The sequence below is a fragment of the Camelus dromedarius genome, chromosome 5 (genome assembly GCF_036321535.1).
Source record: "Camelus dromedarius isolate mCamDro1 chromosome 5, mCamDro1.pat, whole genome shotgun sequence".
Classification (NCBI taxonomy): domain Eukaryota; kingdom Metazoa; phylum Chordata; class Mammalia; order Artiodactyla; family Camelidae; genus Camelus; species Camelus dromedarius.
The window spans coordinates 12,382,296-12,402,174 of NC_087440.1; the positions used below are offsets into that span (position 1 = coordinate 12,382,296).

General features: G+C 37.9%; 1 protein-coding gene across 2 annotated transcripts in view; it reads right to left on the minus strand.

Moving 5' to 3' along the window:
- Positions 1-19,879, minus strand: part of UNC13C (unc-13 homolog C) — a 599,855-nt gene that overhangs the window by 511,152 nt on the left and 68,824 nt on the right. The gene's annotated exons all lie outside the window — the stretch shown is intronic.

Here is a 19,879-nt window from a genome sequence, read left to right on the forward strand (position 1 = left end):
AAACTATGTATGAACATTTAGAAAATGGTTTATCAAGTTCCTGCTCGAGGTGGAGGATAGATAGAACGCTGGATCTGGACCTACCTCCATCTTGAGCTCCTTATGAATGTGATCAGAGGTTGCCCTGAGGTGTCTCATATTTCTCAGGGGCTCTCCCTCCCTTCTTTTGTATTTAATAGGCTTATTTCCAATAATCAATTATCTTGCTCTAACTCTTCTTTGATTTTGTTTGTTTGGTTTTTTTCCCTTTATCAATTATCAATTGCTTTCCCTGGGCTTCTGCTATAATCTGTGGGTCTGAAATTTCTGGAACTCCAGAGAAATCTGGAACTTTGTGTAAATACTTGAATTTTTTAAGGCAATTTCCATGCAGAAATGAAACAAAACAAAACAAAACTGCAGATTCTTTGCAGTGTATTGGTCATCAGCTCTTGATTCTTGCTATAAAGCTCAAAGAGAGAAGAAAAGTGGGTCTTCCCCCCATCCCAAACTCCATACAAAAAGAGGACTGATTCCTCTTATCTCATGAAGGAACCCAAATATGGGCCCTTACGAATCCCTGGGATTTAGGCTCTTTCCTTAGCCAAGTTCCTTTCTGGTGCTGCTTCTCCTTGGTATCAACGGCTTCTACAGGCTATTGTTAGGTGATAGGCTTTGACTTCAAAAGCTCCTCCTGCAGAGTTTCAGTGATTACAGAGACCATTTTTCCTTTTCATTTGTTGTCCTGAGTGTATCTGCTTGCCCCACAATCATCCCTGGGTTCTTCCTCCTCCTGACAAGTGTTTGATATCTTCTGTGTTCTCATTGTTCTTACTGTTATCACACTCTCATTGATAGAAGTCTTTCAATGTCAAGAACTTCGTACCAAATTCACTAAAGGCAAGTGTGAGCTGAATTTTAAAATTTATTTAGGAACCAGTTCTCACAGAAACATTCAGAACCCACAGAGGTTGCCTAGAATAATAAGCTTCTATAATACGGCTTAATGCAGTCTCTTATGTCCTCTCTTAATTACTCTCTGGTATGCATCGAGTTGGGCCACATTCCCCTCTGGTCCACAGTGCAAGGACATTTTTCCACTTAGTACCCAGACACAAGTCTCCAAAGCCATTAGAACAATCCCATTTTACCATCTGAAACTTTTCCCATTGTGCTCAGGGCGCATATATTAATCAAAATCCAGGTATAATTATCAGCTCTCAGCATTTTCTCCAAGTTAAATGTGCAAAATGTTTTGAGGTTTAGAGACTATTAAAAAAATAAAGCTACCTATTTAAGAACAAAGACTTTATAGGATCTACAGATAGATTTTTCTTGAAACAATCCATCACGACTGATACTGTTCCGTATTATTACCATCTACGTGAAACCCCCAAAACAACAGCAACAAATTGGCTTGTGGCAAATATAGTTTATATTCAAGAAAAGCAAATACTTCATTAAAGCAAAAGAACTGAGTGTCATTTATGTTTCTTTCCCTCCTGCCTCCACCTTAACCACCATGATGAGTGGTCCCTTAAGTCTAGTTCAAGGGAACACCACTTATAATGAGAGTAACTAGGGTAGCAAAACCCCAAATCCAAAGACAACCAATAACCAAAAACAGTTGATGAGATGTTCTCATCCCAAAATATCAGTGACTATATGAGCCCCCCGGGTATCAGCTTTTGTAAGGAAGGAAACTGAAAGAAGCCACAAGGAATGCGGAAGACTGGAGAAGACAAGGACCGCCCCCACCAAACAAAGGCACATCTGGGTCATTTGAGAACAGCAGCTGCACACTCAACTCATGATGATTTTTTTAAAAAATAGTTTCTTGAAAACATGGAAAAGTAAAGAACAGAAAAGGAACACATTTAAATTCCATACACAGTTGTGATCAGGTAAAAAAAATGTGTATATGAAGCAGAGTAATCTCTCTCCAGAAGCGAAAACATGACAAAGATGAGCCCACAAAACAGATTCTAAAAAGAAGTAAACCAATATGCAAATAAGCTAAAATAGATTTAAGAAAGTGCTATAAGATAAAAAAGAATAACATCAATTAGAATTAGAAAAATCACAGATGAGGTTACAGATCTCAGAAAAGAACTGGAACTATAGTTTCTTAAATTATTTCTTAAAAATAAAAGTAAAATTATTTCAAAAATGAAGGAACAGTGTTTTTATATACAACTGCACTACCTTAAAAGAAATGTAAGTAAAAGGAGTAATTATTTAAATAAAGATATGTAAAATAATAAAAAGAATGCAAGATAAAATTACAGCTATAAAAGCTAGGAAAAGAAAGCTGAACATACATATACTAGGAGGACATGATGAAAAAAAAATATAGTAAAAACTTCAAGGAAAGTTTCCTGAAACTCATACCAAACAAAAAAATGGAGTATGTTGTTTTAAGAGAGCATACTGCATATCTGGGAAAAATCAATCCATAAAGATCAATACAGGCACATATTCTAGCAAATTATTTGGACAGTCAGACAAAAAGATCAAATTACCTATATGGGAAAAAAATCAGATTGTTTTCAGACTTATGGACATTTTATGCCAGAAAGCAATGGAGTAACAAAATTAAAAGACTTAAGGAAAGAAAATCTGAGCCAGAAATTTGATATTCAGACAAACTGACTTTTAAGGTAAAAAGTACAAACAGCTTTAAACATGCAAAAATTCAAGGAATCTTATTCTTGTGATTTCTTCCTGATAATTTGTACTATAAAAAGTTTCCCAAAATAAATGGGGACATTTTGGCACAGAAACACTGGCAGCACTGAGCATCTACTGTTGTTGATTTAACACCACAAGAAGAGAGACAATCAGGTATTATGTGTCTCCTTATGAAAACATGCAGACAGCCACCTAGGAAAGAGTCCTAGCAAAGAAGATTGAACCTGAGTCTAATCAAGCCAGTAGATTAGTAGATTCAGCTACTGATTTTTAGAAAATATAAATTATAGACTGTGGTAACTATGCCACAGGGATCTAATCAACAAAATCCAGAATGTGAGAAATCTAGAAAACAAGTAACCCTCCAACAGTTTCTTCAACAAATAAATTTCATAAGAAAAAAAAGAAGGAAAGAAGAAAATAGGAGAACCTATAAAGTGCACTTCAAAGATAAAACAAGTAAATTCAATTTTTAGATATTATTTGGACTCCGATTTAAAGGAAGAAAAGGAGGAGGAGAAGATGGAGAAAGAACATCTTTGTGAGATAATTGGAAATTCAAACATCCAATGGTATTAGAGAATCATTGCTAATTTATGAAGCAATGGTACAGAAGATTGTGTAAAGAAGAGTTCAAATATTTTAAAGATGAATACTGAAATATTTAACAGTGGAATGATATAACGTCTGAGATTTGCTTCAAATTAAGCTGAGGAGGAGAGGGTAGGGTATTGCTGAAAGACTGATAATGGGCAAACTGTCACTGAAGCCAACTGACAGGCACATGGGAGTTCATTGTAACAGTCTGCCTACTTATTGTATGTTTAAAATTTTATACAATACAACATAGTTCAAGTTGTCTTATGCCTAGTGATCACATAAAAGAGCCAGTTTATTTGGGGCTGTATTGCCTGTGTGAATGTAATGTACCAAATATTTCTATACCTTCGTAAATAAAAATTATTTGGGATTTATGAGCATAATCAGAGAGGAAACATATAAGACCATTAGCTTCATTTTCCTGCATAATTGCATGTTCTTGCTTAAAAGACAAGCAACTAGGGGCAGAACATAGCCAAAACTATCTCAGCCTTAAGATTAGAAACCATTTTTAAACACTAGGAGACCTGACTTTGGAGAGTCCTGATGTGATGTTTAACAAGCTTCATATGGAAAAATCTAAGTGACAACTATATTATGACTGCGGATGACAAATGCACGTTCACCACTGGGGCAGGGGGAGTCTTTTCCAAGGTGTTGTCACCAGAGAAAAGTGTGGAAATCCAGAAATCATCTTAGCTTGTAATACACGTGCGTGTGGCTGACAACATGGCTTTAAGCTGTGTTACCATCTCCCCCAAGTGACACTGGCTGCTGTCAGAGCCTCTGAGGCACCCAAGAGTTGTAAATTTTTTGTGGCTTGTCAGATTTTTACCTGGTGCTGATTAGGGATAAGATGCTATTTCTAAAACCCTACTTGGACTTTTATAAGAGTATGGCATTTCACGTAACATCTTTAAGAGTGAAAGTGAAGTCTTGGTTTCATATGATAGATGTCCTGGTTCACGTAAGTACTCAGGCATGTTTTATTAAGTTGTGTATTTAAATACCTTGGAAGAACATCTGAGCATCGCTTCAGAATTCATTCTACCCGATTGAGATGCATTACATGTCCTCGAAGTACAGAGAAATATGGGATACTCAGTAATTATTTGAAGAAAGAACATCTTTATCTACTTTTTATAGATACCTATAGTGAGAGGTCTGTACAAATAGCTGTAAAAATACAGTGTACTAAGTAAAATTCTTAGACTTAAAATACTCCTTCCATAGGGTTTTCAGGATTGAGGGACACAGATAATCCTATCAACTCTTCTTAGCAAGTGGATGAAAATCCTTGCAAAATTGTTAATTTGCTTCCAAACCCCTTTTTACCAAGCTGTCTGAGTTAGAGGTCCCCTGAAGACACAGTACAGGATGAGGAAGGGTAGACAGTCTTTCTCCTGAGACCTCTCCAGTGTTCATTCTACTCCATAAATATGTTGGTCCTTTCTGATTTTATTCCTTGCAATTGTAACCCATTTTTGCTCCCTCAAGCTCACATCTTTCATCTGTCAGACCTCCAAACTGTAAAAGAGCAGTGAGTAAAGACTATTTCCTTCCAGAACAGATGGGCCTGCCTGTGATTTGCCAAACTCCAAAAGATATATTCTTCCCCAAATCCTGCCAGAAAGAACTTGCGAGCTACAATAAATGCAGAAAAGCCCTCTGTCCTGACACAACTGCTTGACTGTAAATTATGTTTCTGGATATAAAACCATCCAGCCTGTTTTATTTCCATTTCCCCTGGTAATTTCTTAGTCATTTTAGGTTTGTGAACCATGAACTTCAGTCATGGGCTCTATTCCTGTGGATCCACCTTGGCTAACTGAAATATACATCAGACTGCCTTGAGCATCTCATTTGTCCTTTGGTTCTGCAAACTCATCCTGTAATAAGCCTTCCCCAATCCACTCTTAACAGGGCTCCTTTAGTGGGTATTATTACCATTTTTGTGTGTCTACTCTTTCCCAGGGTCTGTATTCAATACAAGTGAGAGAAGATACTCACCAGGGTTTTACCAGGTGAGTGATGGAGCTAAATCCTTCACACGTGTCATCTCATACAGGTATCTCAACAACATAGTCAGGGAGGTACTCTTATCACCCCCATTTCACCAGCAAAGAAACTGAAGCTCAGAGAAGCCACAAAATTTGCTTCAGGTCACAGAACGTCTACACAGAACTCTTAGACGTTCAAATTCAGGTCAGCTCCATTTCATTCAAAGCTTCATGCATGCTGTTATGCCAGGCTGTTTACCCCAAAACTAAAGCATTTTTGCAAAAAAACTCTTGGGTGTAAGTTTGGTGAACTATGAAGATACCAGTTGACGTCTTCATATAACACAATAATGGAAATTTTGAAATCTTTTTTTAAAAATGTCCACAGAATAATTAAATATAAATGTGTGAGTGCACGTAAGGGAGAATGTGTGAGCTTTTGCCCGTAGAAAAAGTAGTCAACCTGAGCCTTTCTCATGGCTAATGCTCGCCCCCTGCTGGCGCATCTAACTGGTGTTTCAAAAGCATTCTCTGCAAAGGCAGAATCTGTGTGCAGGGTCATTAAAACAGAAACTATCTTCTGTCAGTTTAGGATTAGGACAATAAAATCAGCCTCCTGTTCTCCATGAGCCAATACAGAAAACATGCAATGGAAAGAACTACACGAGTATTCTCCACTATGATTTCTTTGCAGGTGGAGGTAGCCTGCTACCGTTGATCTCTAGGCAGTCTGAAGTTTGTCGTGTGCAAGAGATGGCAGGTGAGCTTTTGCTAGTTATTCCCTTCAGGTGGTTCTGATGAGGGCAGCAGAGACAAGAAGGCTGGTTTATAACCAAGGGAAGAATTAATTAAAGCAGAAGCTCACCTGTGTGATTCTATTTTATGTCTGAAGGAAAAAAGACACTAAAAACTTTGGCATTTGCTCCAATCTATTCTTCTCTTCTCTTTAATAATGCAGTATTCTTCTTTTGCAGCCAGGGGTTGATGAACATGGCAACACTGAAATGAAACAGTCAGCATCTTTTAAGTTTGTCTGCTTCCTGAGACAAATAATTGTCACTAAGTTTGCTAAGGTCCTCTTTATAGATAAGAGAATTAATCAGATGTGCACTGTACAAGAAATTGGGGTGGGTTCAGAGTACAATAAACTCACACTCAAATGACACACATATTTGAAAATAAATCAGATCATATACTTGAAAGAAATCACAGATTTACATTGAGTGAATATATCAAAATATTAACTTGCTCAAATACCATCAGTACTCTAAAAAGTCAATTAGTAGTTTTCAATCTACTCTTCCTGTTCTATTTTTCATGTAAAGACCTATCCATTTATTTGTCTGATCTCCTCATTAAAGTTGTTAGTGTGGAACATGATCTTCCTGAATCCAGCAGACTGCTGAGCATGGTGAGATATTAGCTAGGTCTGAGAGTTCAGACAAACTATAATCAGGGATGTAAATGTGCTCCTACATTTTGATAATGTAAACAAAAGCAAAGAAATAAGGAAAGGTATTAAAAATAAGAAAGAGAAATAAACAATAGCAAATAGGTTGGTAATTTATATGCCTTCTTACTTTCTCCCAAATTCTTGACACTATGATGATGTTTTTAGATTCCCCACGCTGATGCATCATCCAAAATAGTTTATTCTGCTGCAGTACATATTTATATAAGGAGCATTATCTCATATGTTTGTGGTAAATAGGACACAAGTTATAACGTTTTCAGGAATGCCTATTTTTTTATAGCAGTAAATCACCCAAAGATAAAAAACAGTGTTTTATGCTAGGCACTTATATACATTAACAAATTTAATCCTCTCAATAACCTCATTTTTTCCCTCTATTTTACCATTAGGGAAATGAAGGCTTAGAGATATCACACAGTAACAAAATCAGGATTCAAATGCAGTTTGGAAAACTACTCTTAACAGCTGTGTGCCATTTCTTGGTAATCACAGTGATAAAAGCAGCCTATTGTCCATTTACTCATTCACCTCCATCATGAAGAAGTTATGGGCTTGTTTTTCAGAAAAAAGAGAACTGCAGCAACTCTTTGCAAACAGGTCAATTTCCTAGGAGGCCAAAAGATTAGGAGAGGGGGACTGCCAGGGCCCAGTCCTCTGGGGGAGGAAGAACAGCACCAGGGCCTCAACAATTCACAGCCAGGGCCTGGCAGGAACAGGTATTCCCCCCAGTGGGCCCTGCTCCATGGTCTGGGGTGCCCCAGAGAGCACAGGGGATTGTCCACTGACCATTGGCTGCAGCCAAACCCCAGGGGCTAAGGGAGGGTTGAGGAGAGGAGACATGGAGGCCATGAGAAAGTAGGCAGCCCCTCAAGAGGTGAATTTTGTTCATCTATACATTTTAGGTAAAGGAATACATACACACATACAGAAAAACTTTTGAACTTTTGAAAATAATTTTGTGACTTTCCTACCACAAAGGATAATTTAAAATACATACATCATAGTTTTTGCCTATTATGTAATATGTCAAACTAAGGAATCTCATATGTGTAATCTAAAAAAGCTAAATGAGCAACTTAAACATCCATCAAGAGATGACTGGATAGAGAAGTTGTGGTATATACATATACATATATATATATACACACACACACACATACATACATAAAATGGAATACTACTCAGCCATAAAAAATAATAAAATAATGCCATTTGCAGCAACGTGGATGGACCTGGAGATGGTCATACTAAGTGAAGTAAGCCAGAAAGAGAAAAAATACCATATCATTCCACTCATATGTGGAATCTAAAAAAATGACACAAATGAACTTATTTACAGAAACAGACTCACAGACAGAGAACAAACTTTCAGTTAACCAGGGGGGAAAGGAGTGGGTGGAGGGATACATTGGGAGTTTGGGATTTGTCAATACTACTATATATAAATAGATAGCCAACAAGGTCCCACTGTATAGCACAGGGAACTATATTCAGTATCTTGTAATAGCCTATAATGAAAAAGAATATGAAAAGGAATATATATATATATACACATATACACACATACAATTGAATCACTGTGCTATACACCAGAAATTAACACAACATTGTAAATCAACTATATCACAATTTAAAAAATTAAAATAAAAAAATAAAAAGCTGAATTCATAAAAATAGAGAATACAATGATGGCTTCCAGGGGATGGGGTTGGGGGGAAATGGTGAGATGCTGGTCAAAGGGTATAAAGTTTCTGTTATGCAAGATGAATAAGTAAGTTCTGGAGATACAATGTAGAGTATGGTAAGTATAGTTAGTGGTGCTGTACTGCATACTTGAAAGTTGCTAAGAGAGTAGATCTCAAATGTTATCACCACACACATACACACACAAATAGTCATTATGTGAGAGGGTTTAGGTGTTAGCCAACCTTATTTTGGTAGTCTGTTTGCAATACATACATGTATCAAACCATCACATTGTATATCTTACACTGACATTTGTCACATGTTAATAGTATCTTTTAAAAGCTGGGGGTAAAAATCTACAAGGAAAAAAAAAACCAGGAAGATGTAGAGGTGAGAAGTTGGCTGCACAAAAGATGGATGTATCTGTGACATGTAAGTCAATGGACAATCTTGACTGGATGTTAGCACTAGTTTCAATGGCTATGAAAGGGCTGACTATCAAAATGATATAACTGGACAAATTATGCCCCAAGTTTCTAAAAAATAATCTACTTCAGGATCTAAATTGTATGAGTGGTTAGTTCCTATTTAAACTTATAACCCAAGTCATTTCCAGACCACATCCTTACTTCACATTGTACTGATTCATATTCATAGTAATCTCAACAGTATTTTTGTCACCGTTTATGTGTACATTTCAGTGTATAGTTCTTGGGCTTCTTATTTAGAAAGCTTTCCTTAAATGGTACAGTAATGGCCTAAAACATTTAATTAAACTTTGAACAATACACAAAATAATTTTTCAAAGACTAAGGAACACTAGTTTCATTCCTGCGATCCTGTAAAACCCAAGCTACCACTGAGAGGAAGGAGGATGGGGTGGGCTCCGCTTGGAAGTCTACTGTAGGATCCTACAGAGTTCTCACTACAACCCGCTAAGGCAGCTGCTACCTTATCACACAGATAAAGAAACTAAGGCTTAGAGAGGTTATTATCTGACTGAGGTGACTCTTGTGTCACTGAGGTGACACAGGGATCCCAGCCTAGATCTGATTCTACCCAGATGGAAATGGCCCTTTGGCAACTGTGTGGAACTGGTGAAACGGCACAACTGCTTAGGGACAGGACATAACCTGAGTACCTGCAGTTAGCCGGGGTAAGACGGTGATCTCAATGATCTCTTTAAATAGAAACTATTTTTTTAAATGAGAAAAATAATGCTTATGCAGGGAGGTCTAAATGCTGTCTTCTAGCCACTTCACCACATTTATTAAAATGTCATAATTTTTTTCCTCTTCTAAATTGTGATCTGTAAGATTTGCTCTTTAGATTTAATTTTATCACAGTGATACCCAGCTCAGATTTTGTAATGAAGTCCACAGAAAAAAATGTAAATGTAAATTCACTTTATGAAAAACGTGGCTGTAAAATTCACTCTGATCAACATGGATCATCCGTATCATATTGAGTTCCTACTATAATATTGCAGCTTGGATCTGTTTCCTGTTGTCAGACTTTAATACCCAAAACATTGCCATAAAATCTCTCAAGTAACACTGCAAACAGTAATGTATCAAAATGGGTTAGAAAGCCTTTGTTTGAGCCCCAAAACCCAAAGAGAACACCCTCAGCCTCACAAAACCTGGGGAAGCTTCTAGGTGTGGGTGCGAAATCAACAGTGAGGGCTTGGAGATTGTCATACGAAGTGAAGTAAGCCAGGAAGAGAAAGAAAAATGCTATATGATATTGCTTATATGTGGAATCAAAAAAAAAAAATGAGACAAATGAACTTATTTACAAAACAGAAACAGACACACAGACACATAAAACAAGCTTATGGTTGCCAGGGGATAAAGATGGTGGGAAGGGATAATTAGGAGTTCAGGATTTGCAGATACTAACTACTAAATATAAAACAGATAACCAACAAGTTTCTTCTGTAAAGCACAGGGAAATATATTCAATATCTTGTAGTAACATACAATGAAAAAGAATATGAAAACAAATGTATCTATGTACATGTATGACTGAAACATTATGCTGTACACCAGGAATTGACACAACATTGTAAACTGACTATAGTATAATTTAAAAAAAATAGTGAGGGCTAACCAAAGAGGCCGCCAGCATGAACAAGAGCAAGAATAAGAAAGACAGGAGTCAGGGAAACAGGAGGAGCCAGTGATGGGAATCAAAGAGCTGGAGTCTCACCATAACTCATCAAAAGAGCAGGCAAGGTAAGAACTCCATTTCCTCATCAGTAAGTAGAGGCATCTGCATTAGAGGCATTCTCATTTCCCTTGGAGTATGAGTTCTGTCTCTGAAAGGCAGCACAAAGGCTGAAAGATCAAGTGAAAAAGCAACAACACAGTGAGCACAGGCATTCTGATCTTGGCAGTGAAGGAAAGGAGGAGACAAAGAATTCTGTCAGTCATGTGGAACTTTGAGGCTGAATCCATCTGAAATTTTGAGTTAGCTTTTGGGGCGAAAGATCATTATGATGTGTCTGTAAAGCTGTCCAAGTTGGATGTGGTTCTTTTTCCAGAGATGTAACCCCAATCCTTGAAACATGCACAGAGAAGAATAAATCTGATGCCATACTGGATCTATTCCTTTAGCTGTAACCTCTGTGCTCTGCTGCCTATGCCTAGTCATTCTGGCCCGGCGCCTTTGTCTAGAAGAATGTTGCCTGGAGCCTAAAGTATACATAATAGCCCTTTCTCAGCAATCTGCCTCCCAGGCTTGACCTTTAAAGCCAAAACACTTTTCATTCATATAGAGATTAAAAAGCTGCAGAACAGAAAATAACATTTATCTTATTGGAGGTCTATAGGAACATCATGGCCAGACCTAGGTGGACAGCTGCAAGAACATAGGATTATCACATCCGCTCCAGCACATGAAAAGATGCTCAACATCGCTAATTATCAGGGAAATGTAAATCAAAGCCACAATGAATGGCTGTCATCAAAAAGATGACAAACAGCAAATGCTGGTAAGGATGTGGAGAAAAGGGAATCCTCATACATTGTCGGTGGGAATGTAAATTGGAGCAGCCACCGTGGAAAACAGTATGGAGGTTTCTCAAAAAACTAAAAATAGAACTACCATATGACTCAGAAATTCTACTCCTGGGTATATATCCCCCCAAAACCAGAAACACTAATTTGAAAAGATACACCCACCTCAGTGTTCATAGCAGCATTATTTACAATTACCAAGATATGGAAGCAACCTACGTGTCCATCAACAGATGAATGGATAAAGCAGATACACACACAAAATGAAATATTACTCAGCCATAAAGAAGAACAAAATTATGCCATGCGCAGCAACATGTATGGACTTGGAGGGTATTATGCTAAGTGAAATAAGTCAGACAGAGAAAGACAAATACTGTGTGATATCACTATTATGTGGAATCTTAAAAAAAATTGTAAGAAACTAATGACTATAACAAAGAAGAAGCAGGCACACAGATATAGAGAACAAAGTAATAGTTACCAGTCAGGGGCGAGAAGTAATATAGGGGTGGGGGAGTGAGAGGTAAAAAATACTGGGTGTAAGACAGGCTCAGGGATGTCCTGTGCAATACAGGGAATATAGTCAATATATACAATACAGTTCTATAATAACTGTAAATGGAAAATGACCTTTAAAATTATATTTAAAAAGATGAAATAAACAAATTTTAGCTATTTTGATGGGAAAAAAATGTGCTCTGAAAATAAGCAACACGATCATCCTCAGTCTCTGCCTTTCCACTCACCAACCACTGTTTAAGCGCATACTGTAATCTCTAAGTACAGTTTGCTGACTAAGAGATCTGTTTATCGATGCCTCTCTTCTTCCCACTAGACTGTGAGCTCCTAGGGGTCACGGACTGTTTGGTGTTTGCTGCTGTCTGCCACACAAGGCGTAGCACTGTTTCTGGTACCTAATAAGGAAGTTCAACAAATACGTGTGGACTTAAACCAAATTTAAAATAAGGCGAATTTCCTCTCCTTCCTTCATTCATTTAATATGTTACTATAATTGAATGTTAAACAGTAACCACAAAAAGGAATTGATGTTTCTATCTAGCTAGTCAGAATTTCTGAGATATTTTATAATGAATTTCTTAGACTGGGGGAGAATTTTTATTTTATTTATTATTTTATTATTTCATTATTTTATTTTGTGGGGGGGGGCGGTAATCAGGTTTATTTATTTTTAGAGGAGGTACTGGGGATTGAACCCAGGATTTTCTGCAGGCTAAGCATGTATTTTACCACTTGAGCTATATCCTCCCCCTGAGAATTTTTATTTTAGTACAATCCACATAACATGAAAATTACTACATGTAATGCACTCACAGTGTTGTGAGGATTTTTGAGACTACACTTAAGATCTAATAATTTACAAAGAAAGGAACCATTCCCTTTAAAAACACTATTTTAAGAACATTTCCATTTCTGTAAATCTTATTTTACTTATGTTAGAATTTCAGAGTAAGGATTGTCATCATGAATATACATGTAGTAACAGTATGATAGTAAATATTCTCTGGCATTTGTTTTAGTGATAAAATATTCTATGATGGCAATATCAGAGTTTTCTGAGCCTTATGGGTAGTACTCAGAGCTCCTAAAGTATTTTATAAGCCCGGAGTGCAGGCATCCTTGTTTACACACACATGCACACAAGCCCATTCTGCAGCCCCAGGAACAACCTAGACAACAAGGCTGCCTCTCAGTTCCACGACCTCCTCAACCATGATGATCTCGTCCTCCATTCTCCTTCCACCATCCATTCTCTGGATCATCTCTTGACATTGTCATCACCTATAATTCTTTCAACTACACAACCATTCTCTGCTCAGAGCTTCCACTAGTCTTCCTGTCCAACTGCTCCCAGTGTGACCAGTCTGCAAACTCAATGAGCTATCCATCCCTTTGAGTTCCCAGTTTTGTCCCAATCCATAAGCTTCCTTTTTTTTTCATTTGCCAACTTACATAGCTTAAAATGGATCATTTCAATAACTCCCTTGCCTGTCCCTTCAACTCCTTTGCTCCTCTGTTTGTTTATAGGTCCAGCTGAGACAGGATCACATGATAGTTAAGAACGGAAGTCTGGAGTAAGATGGCAGATGTCTGTTTTTGACTACTGAGCATTCTGAGCACCATGCATAGTGCCTACGTGTGGTGGGCAGTAAAAACGGATTTGCTATGTGAACACACCATCCCTTAATATTCTTAAAGGGATGAAAGCTGATTGAAATGACCAGGACTCAGAGGCAGCATGATGGGCAGGTAGGTGGTTGTACTATTGCCAGACCACCCAGCTCACTGTGTGTATAAAGCCTCTGGATTTTTAGTACCAACTGCTTCTCTCTCTCTCTCTCCGTGCCCTCCACCTTCCCTGTGTTCTTGAGATGCTGCCACCATTCCTTTCACCCCACCACATCGTGACTGCCCCCAATTTCTGAGGAGAGTACTCTAACGGTTTTTAAATGTTTTGGAGATGGAATTTTAACAGCCCTGTCACTTTGATTGTGTTTCAGCCAAATGGAGATTGCCCTAATTACCTGCATCACTTTGGCTGGAGCAGTTTCAACTTTTCTCATTTCCCAGTTCCTTTCATTCTAATGAAATAACAGGAACACAGCAACTGAAAAATCATGTCTCTTGCTAACCCTGTCTCTTAGAATTCTGTACTCCTTAATGCATCATGTTCAATATTAAAGATTTCTAGGTTGCTCCCTTCCCATTATGACTTTTTTCCTAGTTAGATTTGATACTTACGACTCTTTGGAAAAAAAAATAACTTTGATTCCATTATATAAAAAAAGGTAGAAATCTTCACAGAGAAGTCCAGCATCTCTGTCTACACAGGTGAAATATTATAGATAATTGGAGATGTTATCTAGATAATTGGTGCTCAAAATATACATTCACCTGAAATTGCCTCACACGTAATAACACTGATATGTTGGTGCTTCTGTAACTGAACATATATGTTATAATTCTCTTCTTATATTTGCTAAAATATCAGCAGTCGAACCAAGAAGTTGAATTTCAGATGTCCTAGCCAGCTCACCTTGGTATTTTAATTGGACTGTGAAAATATGCTGATTTCTTGACGATTCTGACCTTTGGCGTTGACCTTTCATTTTGACTTTGATATCACTATAAATTACGAGAGCCTTAAAGTAACAAGATAACAGTAAGCTGCCAGTACAGGTAAGGCTAGAAATACATCCTTTATCACAGTTCTTGAAATATCAACTCAGTCACAGAATTTTGTAATTTGTATACATTTTCTCCCTTAGGTTTGAGAGTGAGAATGAGCTAGCCCTTAACACAAACCAACCAGTCAGGAGAAATCTCACTATTCTTTCCTAAGCCATCTAAATTTACAGTTCTGTGACACATCTAGCTCATAAGTTTTATCTGGAGCATACAGTTAGAAAAAATATGGAAAGCTCACTCCATAGCCAGTTGTGAAAATGTATGGTAACAGCTAATTTTGGATTTCATCTTCATCAAAAGAGGCTGTACGATCGCAAGAAAAGCCCTGACACCTCAAGTTGGAACTTCGGCCTCTGAATCCCAGGTCACTCAGTTCCTAACTGTGTATAACCTTGTGAAAACCACTTTCAAATTTCCATTCAGTTAATCCTTGCTTCCCTTGCAAATATCAGTCACTAATTTAAAATAAACTTATAATTATCCAGACCCCTATTCTGTGAAATTACTGTGCTAAGCAGCAATAGTTCAAAGAGAAACATCGCCTTTACCCTCAAGAAGCACACAGTTTAATGAGACAGACAATTACAACATTGTGTCAATATAGGTTTAGAAGTGGAATATGCTGTGAGAACGCAGCAGAGATACACCTGACCCAGTCTTTGGCTGAGGAGGTGATGATAATAGCTTCTGACAGGTGATCTGAGATAAACAAGGTGGCATATGTAAAACAGACAGGCACAAAGTAGTTATTCCTCCGACAATCCATCACTACAAGAAATTCAGGCTCTTTTAAAGGATGGGTAGGAAATGATGAGTGAGAAAGGAGATGACACAAGGGGATGGGAGATTTCTGCTGCCCTGCTGCCCCTTCCGTTGTAAGCCAAGAGCCTTGCACACTTACCTGGCTGCTGTGTGACCCCCCAGAGTCGCAGCACGTGACTGTTTACACTCAACTGCATATGGCATCTGCCGGCTCATTAACAACAAACTCTGGATTCTGCTCTGACGTTGCTTCTAGGGGATGCATGAGCAAGGAGACATTTGTGACGAGGAAACCCACCATTACTAGATGTCTTAGAGGTAATTTAGCTGGAAACCAGAAAGCACAAGCAAAATAAACATCTAATGTCTCAGCAAGTGTTAACAACTGCTACGGGACAGGAAGATCATATCTAAATATCTGTTCTGCCCCTGAGTCACTGCCTCCCGTCCCTGTCACAGAGCAACTGCCCCCAATTTGTGGGGCAAACTTGTTCAAGCTCTAGCCAAGTCCGAAAAGGAGAATCTTTGTTCTGCTTGTTCTGTAACGCTCTTGGGTGATGCCATAATTTTGCTATTCCAGAAATATCCGAGTCTAAAGATTCCTTTAGGATTGAGTTGGACAGAAACGGGAGACTCGCTGCTAATGTGACTTGACTTTTGGGGCCCTCCTAAGGGGGAACCCCTAGAGCCCCGTGCAGCAGCTGCCTGTCAGCAGTGCCTAACTCCCCACCTACCATCCCTCTTAGAAAGAAAGCCATTAATTTCTCATTTCCCTCAGGATTCAAGAGTGCCTGCTTTGCATCAAATTAATGGAGGTTTTCCACATAGAAATAAAATGTGATCTCTGATCACTTAACCATGTGAATTGAAGGGATAAAAAGAATTCTCAAAGTGCATTTCAAAATCTTCTCATCACATCAAAGTCTGAACCACGATATAAAAAGCCTAAATTACCCCCTGAGAGCAGCTATTGTGAGGTGCTAATTCAGTAACAATTTGCTCTATTCACGTCTACTATTTTACTTAATGTTTTGAACACAGACGTGACATATATTTTACATTTTGCACTTCACGTAAATACAAGGCACTCCAGAAATCTTATTTTCATCATGCTATGTTCTTCACCAAACCTCTCCAAAAAAATAAAAATCAGTCATTCTAAAACTGTAAAATTTTGCAATTTTTATTATGCATGCCCTGAATTCTATGAACAGCATGGGTCCCCTGTGCTTTAATGGTTCTCTGTAAACTTGGAGTAAAAAGGATCAGCTTTGAATCTCCTCTTTCATTGCAATGTTTTAAGGGCACCAGTTTGCCTGGGTCATCTTTTATTCCTAGCTCCCAACCAAGTGCCTAGCACAGTGAATTCCTAATTCAGTTACATTAGAATCTTCTGGGAGGCTTTTAAAAATCCTGATGCCCAGATCACAGCCCAGCAATTAAATCAGAATGTCGAAGTTGGCAGCCAGGCTGGAATCAGTGTTTTTAAAAGATCCCAAAGTATTTCAAATAGGCATCAATATTCGGAAACACTGGCCTAGCATAAAGTTGGCACTTAATAAATTTTTATGATAACTGATAATATAAATTAGTTGATGAGTGGGAAGGTGAATTGATGACGGAAGACAGAATGAATGGGAGAATGATTAAGAGTTATAAGTCCTGTGTTCAAGATCTACCCTATTAATTTCTGTGTAACTTTGGGAAAGCAAGTCATAAGTTGTATGAATCTATTTCCTTTTTCATACAATTGAAGTAATAATATTGTCCTAACAAGTAACACCATCATCATCTTAACGACCATTACTACATTTACTTCTTAACTATCTGATGAAACTCTCACTTTAATTCACATCTGTACAACTTGAGGGCAATGACCATGCTTCTCCAGGTGCCACGCATCCAAGGTCTTCAGAATCCCTACTCTTTCGAAAGAATTCCTCTTCTCTTCTCAGAATAATGACTGCTCAAGGAACAACTGACGGTATCATTTGCCTGCAGAATATTGCAGTAGCCACCACTACAAGCCTCAACATCATCCAAGTTCCTGCAGGGCCCAACAGCAGATGTGTGAACCAAAGAGGCGTATCATCCTGCACAACATCTATCCTTTGTTCTTGGCAGCCAAAGTGTTCTATTTACTGAGGCTTAAGGGATAAATACACCTTGAACAAAGATACAATCCTGGTGACCAGCTGTTCTCTAGCTCTACCGGGGCAAAACCAAAGGAATCACTTGAACTTACAACAAGACAGCTTTGAGTTTAACCTAAGGAAAAATGTCCTAGGAGTAAAGGTTATTTGCACTTAAAACAATAAAAAATAAAGGATGCAATCCCCTTTCCAGCGTTACATTTTAAGTAAATTTTTTCCTAGCATTTGGTGGGAAAAGGAGTCCTTGAAGGGTAGTGGTTAAGAGCATTAGTTTTAGCATCACACAGAACTGAATTTTTATTCTGTCTCCACCACTTGCTGGCTTCAGCAAGTCATTTAACCTCTCAAAGCCAGCTACCATTTCCTGATTTACGGGATTAGGAGACCAACACAGACTTCACAAAGCTCTAGTGAGGAATAGGGGGGCCATATAATTTGCCACTCAGATCAAGATACTTTTGAAAGCGAAAAAGGGGTCACCTCATTAATTAGTGGGTTTTAATTAATCTACAATAAAGCTAAACAATGTCTGTCCCTGGCAAACCTGGATACACGGTAACCATGTAGTGGGCCTCCGCAAAATGGCTTGGTTATTCACGTTACCCTGTTAAATACCAGAGAAAGCGTTTACAGATAAGACAGATGTGAAATCAGGATAAAATATTAAAACGAGTCAAGATAAAATTCAGTCCCTCTAATTCAAATTGTATTTTGACTCCCTGGGAGGAATTTCTTATGCCAAGTCACCCATCAGTGCATGTTTAGTGAACTCAATTGGGTTTAAGAAAAAAGGTAGAAATCTTCACACTTGTTAAAAACTAACAAACTTATGGTTACCAGGCGGTAAAGGGGATGGGAAGGGATAAATTGTGAGTTCAAGATTTGCAGATACTAACTACTATATATAAAATAAACAGCAAGTTTCTTCTATTTAGTACAGGGAACTATATTCAATATGTTGTAGTAACCTATAATGAAAAAATACGAACAGGAATATATGTAAGTATATGTATGACTGAAACACTATGCTGTACACCAGGAATTGATGCAATATTGTAAACTGACTATGCTTCAATAAAAAACGCAAATTAAAAATAAAATAAAATAAATAAAATGAATAAAATTTAAAAAGTTTTAAACTATAAAATAAGTGAATAATCATTAAAGAAAGTTTGACAAAAGGGCCCTGAGATAGTATCCAGTCTACTGCTCGTATCTTATAGTTTAGGAAAGAGATTGAGAGAAAGGGCCTAATCTTTCCACATCCCCCTCACAGTGAGTATCAGAGAATGGAGCAAACTCCAGGGTTCTTTCCATCAGATTATTATATTAAATTTCTCTTTGCAATACATCAAAAATGTTGTTACAGAAAGACATAAAACTTTGGGGAATATGTCTGTGAAGGAAATGCACTTGCCTTAGCTGGTTTCCTAAAAGCTTCTTTCAACACAAAGGTGTCTTTCCTAAGCATAACAAAGTGTTGAAGCCTAGTGCCACACCTGAGCTGCTCTCTCTCAGCTTAAAGAAAATCTCTTGATCACTGGCTGTCACTCACTGTCTCTGGGTCTTAGGTCCTGAATCCAGAATCAGACGTGACCTTCTCCAGTTTCCTGTCTCGCAGGAACATTCCGTGTTTTATGGTATGGACAGATGCTAGAGTGGACCTACTGAGTGTAGTCCAAAATTAAATATAAAAACCTGGGAGTGTCAGTTGAAGCCTTTGAGTCCCCACCTACTGTCTTCTGTTGTCAAAGAGGAGAGATTACTACAAAATTAGGGCACTGCAGAATTCTGTCAGAAAAGGCTAGCACCTAAGTAACTACTCAACACCAAATCCTACAGAGGGAGACAGTCCGTTTGTTTGTTTTTGTTGTTGATACTTCTTCAAACAAAGGAATTTAAAAAGGGGGCTGGGGGTGGGGATGACAAATTATTTAACAAAAAGGAAAAAAAAAGAGATAGAGACTTTCTCTGGGGAAATTACTTGACCTCTCAAAGTCTCAAGCTCTTGTCTATAAAGCGGGAATAAGTGTGTCTACTTGACACAGCTGTTGTGAAAGACAAATTCATAAGTGTAAGTTGGGTGCCATATGGTGGGCTCTCAATATCTGATTATCTTTACTTAGCTCCTTCTTTATCTTTTAAGTTTAGAAGTTGCCATAGAGATGACTTTCAGATGCCTGACTGGGGCTAATGTGGATTTTTTTCCCAAGCACATACTGATTTACTGAGGTAAAAACATCATAGATTTTTTTTCTAGATACATTTCTGTGTATTGACCTTCTGTGTATTTTCTTCCAGCTT